Below are 9,949 nucleotides of genomic sequence, written 5' to 3'. Positions count from 1 at the left end.
AAATGTACTTAAAGTATTGAACGTAAAAGTACTCCATGCAGAAAAATCCTCCCATTGTAGAAAGTGTAACTGTTCCAAACTGTTGTGTGTTTAATGGTCTAATCATTTCAGCTGGACTTGTAGGCTGTTATATTGTTTGCTAGTTTACTTTAGAATAAAACATCAGATTTTATAAACTACATGTGTTTTTTTGTGCAAAAAATCTCAATCTGTAAAGTAACTAGTAACTAAAGTTGTCAGATGAATGTAGTGGAGTAAACAGTACAATACTTCTCTCTGAAATGTAGCGGAGTAGAAGTAGAAAGTGGCATGAAATGAAAATACTCATGTAGAGTACAAATACCCCAACATTTGTACTTAAGTACAGTACTTGAGTAAATGTACTTAGTTACATTCCACCACTACCAGGGATCCACTGGTCACGTTCTCCCTTATGTCTAACAGGTCTGGTGGGGATAGTCAAAAGGGAGGCCGTTACCAGGTACCACCGATAGCCAAAGTTTTAGAAATATGGAGGTCATGAGTGTAAGTCCCCTCAGTGCACCAAGCCATTTATTTACCTTTTTTTAATACATTTCATGTATTCCGTTAACTGTAAATGTATCATGTCTCAGAGCCAACGCATGTATGCCAACAGAAACCGACTCATCAAACACTTAGCCTGCCTCACATCACCTCGCATAAACAAACACCACAGCTGACTGCCAGCTGTTCCGCACCTGCTTTAACAGGAAATAACCCAGTCTGGAGTGTTCTTAATCCAACAAAACAACTACGCAAGTACAAGTAACAATAGATGCGACACGAGTCAACAACTGATCCTGACATTTCCATTCTGAAGTTTGCAGTGCATGTGTGAAAGCGGCTTGACCTATGACAGTGTCTTCTAACTCAAACTCAATCTGACAATTAAGTTTAGCTCTGTGTGTGTGTGTGTGTGTGCGCGTGTCTACGTCAAACACGTTGCATTTTTGTGTCGATGCACTGAGCTCAAGGGTGTAGGATTTTGTTTCAACATCATAACCAAAATTTGGAGCGTCAAACGCTTCATTTCCTGCCTTCTGGTGATTTTTTTCTGCAACAGTTTGTGCCTTTTCTGCATCAATTTATGGTGTAAATGTCTTTATTTGTGTAAAGGCAATTATTATTCTCCTGTCCAAAACTTTCTGCATATTCAAAACATCATCACGAGTTTCGGGATGTTTTTTTTTTTTTTGAGGAATCATGTACATCTCGACAACAAATCTGTTGGAGAATGAGACCTTGTTAAAGCCAGACGCTCCAAAGTTTAAATACACATAAATCACATCTTTATTATTCTCTCTCCTGTTGTGTTTCTTTAATCCCGCAATGTAGCACAAGTAGACACAGTTCTTGTTTTCCGTACATGTTTTGAGCCCCCCTGAACTGTTATTTTTTTATCTCTTTTGGGGAGCGGGTTGTTTCATATTTTTTGAGGCGGACAAATCTAACTCTTCCAAATATTGGGGAACTGACATACAATTCAAGACACATTGTCCTTTATTGCCCATTCCTGTTATTCTTTTGAAGGATCTTCTGTTCAGCTGCTCTCAGGCAGTGGCCCATGTGGAGCAATAGTATTGTGTAGAAAAGTGGTTCTCAAAGTGGGGTCCGGGGACCCCCAGGGGACCTTGGAAGAGGTTCCAGGGGGTCCCCAACAGAAAGGGGAATCATTTATTTTCACTATAATTTCATCCGTAAATAACACAATGACAGATTGTATGACTATTTTGCTCATGGGTTTCATTCACTTTCTGTAAAGTAACATCTAAAAGCAAAGATTCTATCAGATGGGGGCCCATGGTCTAATTTGTGTCAGTTTGTGCCTTGTGTCATCAGGGACCCCTAAGTCCTTGATGTGAAAAAGTTTGAGAACGACTGGTGTAGAACACTGTAATCCTCTTAACCAATGACAACAGAGACATAAGGGATAGAGTCCCTTATGTAGCCTACTCCTTTCCCAAAGTAAACTGTGTAGCTGTTGCAGGGATGGTGTGTTCAGGCTGCAGGCAGCTCCATGTGCTCGCTGCTTTTCTTTCTTTCTTTCTTTCTTTCTTTCTTTCTTTCTTTCTTTCTTTCTTTCTTTCTTTCCAAAACATGAAGTCATTCATTATTTGGTGCAGACTGGGGATATGAGGACATGCTTTCATAACTGTCCCCTTGTAAGGGCAATTTAAGACGACCAGACCATGCATTCACACGCACACACGCACGCACGCACGCACGCACGCACGCACACACACACACACACACACACACACACACACACACACACACACACACACTTTGCAGCACCCCTGATGACCTTAGTACTACGGGTGGGAATCACCAGAGGCCTCACAATACGACATCATCACGATACTTATGAAACGATAAGATATAATAGTTTACATGCACACCAATATTCCATTATTATTCAGAATATGACAATATTCCAAATTTGATGCAGGTCATGTAAACAACATATTCCGGTTGGATATTCTGAATAAGGCCTTTTTCTGAATATAGCATTTTCCCATAAAGACATGTGGGATATTCTGGTATTATTCAGGTTTTAGAGGCATTCTTTGGACATGTATACAATGCATTCGGGATATGTATCTCAATCAGGGTTTTTTTTCCAGCAGTTTACGCCCAGTTTTCGGCCTCTTGCCTGTTTACGGCTTATGGTCAGCTCTGTGCGTTGCTACAAACCGACAGTTTGCGAGGCTGCAGACCCGATTAGAAGGAGAAACAGCTACTTTTAAACATTATCATAGACTCGGATATCAACAGGTTTTTGGATAAGCGCACACATAATTTTCAAGAAGCTGGTTGAAGGAATGAAAGAGGGACGCTGTGTTCAAACGGTCCAACGAGTCCGCCGCCGCTGGTAAACTTTGAGAAAAAAAAAATAATATTTTGCACCACTACATGTAAATGGGATTATTAGTGGAATATTCACTTTCATTAGCCATGTAAACAGCTTAGTAGGAATATCTTTTTTTTTAGAATACCAAAAACCGGAATATTATGTTCATGTAAACGTAGTCCCTGTGTCCCCAGATAAATGAAGCTGGTGTTATTATAACCACCAGGAACGATAGTCAGAAAGTACAAAAACAAGACTCAGGTTGTAAGAAGTGGAATTTCCCTTGGTCCAAAATGACCTCACTCAGCAAAAATGTTGTTTCTCTCAGAGTCTTTAACTAAGCTTCTTCTCACACAGTTGGGAGTATACTGTAAGAACCCGCCCACCGACACAAGTGGTGGAATGTAACTAAGTACACTTACTAAAGTACTTTCAACTCCACTTTATTAATCTGACAGCTTTAGTTACTAGTTATTTTACTAAGTAAGATTTTTGCACACAAATCACATAGAGTTTATAAAATACAATGTTTTATTATAAATTAAACTACCCAACAAGATATCTGCCTACAAGTCCAGCTGAAATGATTAGATCATTAAACACTTAGTTGATTTACAGAACTGTTTGGATCGTTTCCAGTTCCTAAAATGTGAGGATGCATTGATGACTTTTACTTTTAATACTTTAAAGCTATAGTGTGTAGTTTCTGTCCCCCCATGAGGAATTCTAAGTAATGACAACAACACTGTCGGAGCATCCACATGATACAAGCCTTCCGTGGTCGCTCTCCACCCCCACCCCTCCTCCACACAGTGGCTAGTAGCCAAGGAGGACACGGAGGATTTATAAAAAACATGATGGACTCTTTGGAAGAAGTAATCGTCTTCACTCAAGTTTCTGCACGCGAAAGTCGCCGGACGACACCATGTTCTGAACATAGCCATACTGAGAAATCAACACATTCTCACTCCCATCGGGTCAAAAAGCGAGGCTTGGTCAGGTGCTTTTGGCGTTTGTTATTGACGCAAAAAGTCTCCTTTAGTGTCATATTTCGACACACATAGTCATCTTGGCGTCACTTTTTAACATTCTGGGTCTCACGTTTTGACGCTCTGGTGTCACTATTTGACGCTCTCGGGACTCGCATCTAGCCCTTTGGTGTCATTTAGACACGGTTGGTCGGGACTCTTGGCGTCACTATTTGACGCTCTGGGTCGGGACGTACGTTTAACTGGCACGTGGCACAAGACAGGGTTAGGAAAAGATGGTGGGTGGAGTTACAAAATGCACGTTTTAGTGACACACGGGACAAGAACGGGACACGAACCCCGGTCTCCTGGGTGAAAGTCCAGTGTTGTTTGACTCATCTACCAACATAACCTCCTGCCTCCTTACGCAGATTTTTTTTTATCTTTCATACTACTCTCTACCGTTGTCTCTCTTAATACTACATCGCTCGGTCGAGGTGCTGCTCTGCCCGGTGCGTCCCGTAGCAACGCTAAAGTCCTTTTTCTCCGACATTATTGTCAGAAACAATAATAATTCACGTGCTTTGTTTGCTACTGTCGATAGATTAACAAACCCTCCAGTACCAGTAGCATCTGAACTATTGTCTACCAAGGCTTGCAATGAATTTGCCTCCTTCTTCACAGACAAAATTCAGAAAATTAGACAGTCAGTGCCTCCATATTAAGTACAGGATATGTGTTGTCACAGTGTTCACGCAAAACAACTTCCAACATGACACAATTTCATACGATCAACCATAAAAACCTGGAGGACATTATACAACATCTGAATACCTCCTCCTGTTGCCTTGATATTCTACCAACGGGTGTTTTCAAAAATGTTTTGAATTGTTTGGCTTCTGATCTTCTACAGATTGTAAACACATCTCTGCACTCAGGTATCTTCCCACAGGCCCTGAAAACTGCAGTCATCAAGCCACTCCTAAAAAAGAACAATCTAGACACGTCACTAATGAGCAACTATAGGCCGATATCAAACCTTCCATTTTTAAGTAAAATCATAGAAAAAGCGGCTTTTTAACAACTCAACCTTTTCTTATCACTAAACAACAGTTTTGATGCATTTCAGTCAGGTTTTCAACCACATCACAACACTGAGACAGCTCTTGTTAAAGTCTCTAAGTGGATGTCATTAAACAGATAGTGGCAAAACTACAGTCTTAGTATTACTTGATCTCAGTGCTGCATTTGATACGGTCAATCATGACATATTACTTGACCGATTGGAAAACTGGGTTGGTCTTTCTGGCTCAGTACTAAAGTGGTTTGAATCCTATTTACAGAATAGGGACTACTTTGTGTCTATAGGTAATCATACATCTGAGCATACAAATATGACGTGCGGAGTTCCCCAAGGCTCAGTTCTGGGGCCTCTTCTGTTCAACATCTATATGCTTCCACTGGCTCAGATTATGGAAAACAACAAGATAAGTTACCATAGTTATGCGGATGACACACAAATTTACATAACCTTATCACCAGGGAACTATAGCCCAATAAAACAACTGAATATGTGCATTGAACAAATTAACGACTTCTTAAATTAAATGAAGAAAAAACTGAGGTGGTTGTTTTTGGAGCTAAAGAGGAACGATTGAAAGTCAGTGCTCAGCTTCAAACAACAGACAAAGCAAGAAATCTTGGTGTAGTCATGGATCCAGACCTGAATTTTAAAAGCCACATTAAGACAATTACAAAATCAGCTTATTATCACCTTAAAAATATATCAAGGGTTAAAGGACTTATGTCTCAGCAGGATTTGGAAAAACTTGTCCATGCTTTTATCTTCAGTAGACTTGACTACTGTGACGGTGTCTTTACAGGTCTCCCCAAAAAATCAATCAGACAGCTGCAGCTGATTCAGAACACTGCTGCCTGAGTCCTCACTAAAACCAAGAAAGTGGATCACATCACTCCAGTTCTGAAGTCTCTACACTGGCTTCCAGTGCCGCAAATTTGATTGATTTCAAAATACTTTTGCTGGTTTATAAATCACTAAACGGTTTAGGGCCAAAATACATTTCTGATCTGCTACTACACTATGAGCCACCCAGACCTCTCAGGTCATCTGGGACAGGTCTACTTGTTGTCCCCAGAGTCAGAACTAAACAGGGGGAAGCAGCGTTCAGTTTTTATGCTCCACATATCTGGAACAAACTCCCAGAAAACTGCAGGTCCGCTGCAACCCTCAGTTCTTTTAAATCAAGGCTGAAGACCTATCTTTTTGATGTTGCTTTTCTTTAAATAACCTATTTTATCTGCTTTTATATGTTTAACTGTTTTAACTGCTCTTGTCTTTTAATGTTTTTAAATAGTTTTTCATTGTTTTCTAACTGCTCTTTATTGTTTTATGTTGACTTTCTTTAAATAAGCTATTTTATAACAAAATAAAACTTAGTCGTCTGGACTAAGAAATAGTCTGGACTATTAAATAGTCGTCTGGACTATTAACAAAATAAAACTTAGTCATCTGGACTAAGAAATAGTCGTCTGGACAATAAAATAGTCTTCTGGACTATTAACAAAATAAAACAGTCGTCTGGACTATAAGAAACGGGATGAGAAACTGTTTCCGGGTTTTTAATTGTTTTTACCTAGCAGTACCTAACAGTGCCTAACAGTACCTATCAGTGCCTACCAGTGCATAGCAGTGCCTAACAGTACCTAGCAGTGCCTAACAGTGCATAGCAGTGCCTAAAAGTACCTAGCAGTGCCTAACAGTGCCTAACAGTGCATAGCAGTGCCTAACAGTACCTAGCAGTGCCTAGAAGTGCCTAACGGTACATAGCAGTACCGAACAGTGCCTAACAGTACCTAATAGTGCCTAACAAGGCATAATAGTACCTATAACAGTGCCTAACAGTGCATAGCAGTGCCTAACAGTACCTAGTAGTACTAACAGTACCTAACAGTGCTTATACTGCACCGTACATTTTATTCTTGTCTTTTAATGTTTTTTAAATTGTTTTAAATTGTTTTGTAACTGCTCTTTCATGTTTCTCTCAGTTCTTTAAATTCTTATACTGCACTGTAAATTTTATTCTTGACTCTGAATGTTTAATTGTTTTCTAACTGCTCTTTAATGTTTTATGTAAATCACTTTGAATTGCCCTGTTGCTGAAATGTGCTATATAAATAAAGCTGCCTTGCCTTGCCTTGCCTAAAGGGAGAATTTTTGGTCGTACGCGGCGCTGAGAGACACCGACCAAGCGTCAGTATTTTAAGAGTTGGGAGTGAGAACGGGTTCGAGAAATCCAGAGAGTTGTGTGGAGCTGATAGTCTTAATTAGCTTTGTATCAACTAATTTGGTAATGGCTTGAATGTAATATTAAAAACAATGTACGCACTAAAGCTTTTAGTCCGTTTTCTTGACGATACTTACATACTTTTGCTTAAGTAACATTTTCAATGCAGGACTTTTACTTGTGACAGAGTATTTTTACAGTGCAGTATTAGTACTTTTACCTAAAGTAAAGGATCTGAATGCTTCTTCCACCACCCACAGACACACGCTATAGATGTGAGGCTGGTTTTGAATTCTTGCCTTCCTCTGACAGGCGCCCCCAGGCGCAAGGTCCCAGAGGGGTGGCATACTGTGGAGCGCTCATGTCTGCGCAACGCCAAGCGGCCCCACTTTGTTTTCTCAGACGAGAGGGGTGAGGACAGAGACATGTGCTGCTCACCCAGCCGTGGGTGTGTTTGTTTGAAATGGTCTGTCACTTGAGGAAACACAGGGCTCCTTGTTCAGCAGGAATACACAGGTTCTGAAGGCAATGGAGGGATGCCGACAGCACTTGGTAATATTTATCCGACTGTTTGACATACTATGACTCATTAATTACACACTCCTCGAGCCTGAAGGCCTTAAACCCAAACTGTTTTTATTGTTGTGCTATTATTGAATCCACTGTGTATACAGTAGGATAAGTCCTTACTTTGGTGCCATCCAGTGATCATAATAAGAATGACAGTGTAATGCTTCCAATACCGCAAATTATTAAAAATTATTCCATCAGAATAATTTGAAAGATGAATACATCCATACAGTGGTTTAAAGTTTAAATCATTCTACTTTTTAAATACTTTAAGTCACTTGTTATCATGACAGCCATATTTCTACTTCCTGACTTTTGTGTGAACCTTGAGGAAGTAAACATTTTATTTTTGCTAATCTGATCGATGGAAACATGCTAACACTAATATATAGGTCTATTTGGGAACCAATGACAACACAAGGCTGGCAGAAGACCAACAAATGTGCTGTTGTAATATCAGCTACAGGTAGGTACTAGTCAACAAGTCCTCCAGACCATACGACGATATAGTTTATTCCAACTCTCTAATACAAGCCCCAGGAGCGTTTTACCTCCCCATATCGAAACCAGAGAACATAACAGTCGCAGTTTGGTATAGGCACAAAAACTACTGAGATAGGTTTGAGAAAAACTGTGTGTGGTTGGGTTAAAATAATTTGTTACGTTACTTCAATACTGGTTACGCATGTGACGCAGAACATAGTCTCGCATTGCCTTCCTCCAAAGCACTGCGGAGGAGGGTCTGGCTAGTCTACACAGCATTCTGGGATGGCAGAAAAACGTGCTCTGGACAGAAAGTCTAGCTGGCTGTCTGGATTTACCCTGCAGAGATCTGAGGAGCAGAACATACATGATCCTCACAAATCCACCAGAGTTTAAAATTCCAACACAAAGACAACGGAAGGTAACGGACATCCGGCCTAAAATGAAGGACATACGGGGGAATTTTAGGTGGCATCTAAACAATCCCGGAAATGAAACGTCGTTCATATAGACTGCGTGACGTTCGTAGAGTTGCGTTTACTTTTATTTCAAACAGGACACAAACCCCAGTCTCCTGGGTGAAAGTCCACTGTTCTGGAGGTTGGCGCTCTTACGCTTCGTCACATTACTTTCTGCTTTGCTCTTGTTGTAGGCCTAATTACTACGGCCACCAGAGGGCGCCACAGCTATAAACGTTAATAAGAGTCGTATTTGCTGCTTGAATAAATGACCTATGGGAGTGTTTTTTGTCAGTCTTGTACTAGCATTCTCTTTTAAGCCCTGTGCATTTTTAAAATATACTCAATTCGATTTCAATTCAAGTTAATTTATAGTATCAAGTCATAACAAGAGTTATCTAAAGACACTTTACAGATAGAGTAGGTCTAGACCACATTCTATAAGACCAATACACTATAATTTACAAAGACCCAACAATTTCCCACGAGCAAGCATTTGGTGCTTGGTGTTTACATTTTGCACAAACCTTCATCCTGGACTATACATCTGCCCATTGCCCACAGTGCTTAAACAGCTATTTTGTATGTATTTGTTTCTGTATTTATTGTTTATTCTTATTAATGTTTAATACGTTTGCATGTGTATGTATGCCCTAATCACTAAGGCAAATTCACATAGGGAAACTACTGTGGCAAAAGTCCTTTCTGATTCTGATTGTGATTCTGACATTTTTTGGCAAATTGGCGCCATCAAAAAGTATGCTGAATTAGCTATTAGCAGTTCCTCTTTGCAATGTACCCATGGATGTACGGACAACTATCCCTGGATTACTTTGATACTGAGGAACACTTAAAAACCTGATGATGGCAAGTTCTGAAGTGTCTTTTTTTTATGATTTATATGTGGATTAATGTATATTTATTTGTGATGGAAAAGAGGGACCTAGTGTGTGCTCCTCCAGGCAAAAATACTAATAGATAATAGATGCAAGACAAAAAATACTTAACTGCAGGGATAAAGGAGGCCTACACCCTGTTGGGCTCCAATTAAATAGTTTATTTCTCTTTTATTGGTAATGCTTCGATCTGCAAGGTCTTCCTCAGGCAAATGTAAAAGTAAAAACAGGCATTTCAGGGTTTCTGCAGGTTTCACTAAGTTAAATTTAAGACTTTTTAAGACCATTATGAATGATATTTAAGACCTTTATCACAACATAGATTTCTGTTTTTTTAAAGTGAAACAGAACTGGCTGCTGACTGTCGTTTACACCTAACGTTTCCAGTTTAACTGAT

The sequence above is a fragment of the Perca fluviatilis genome, chromosome 14 (assembly GCF_010015445.1).
Source record: "Perca fluviatilis chromosome 14, GENO_Pfluv_1.0, whole genome shotgun sequence".
Lineage (NCBI taxonomy): Eukaryota > Metazoa > Chordata > Actinopteri > Perciformes > Percidae > Perca > Perca fluviatilis.
The sequence above is the reverse complement of the archived record's forward strand: the minus strand, read 5'-3'. Positions refer to the sequence as shown.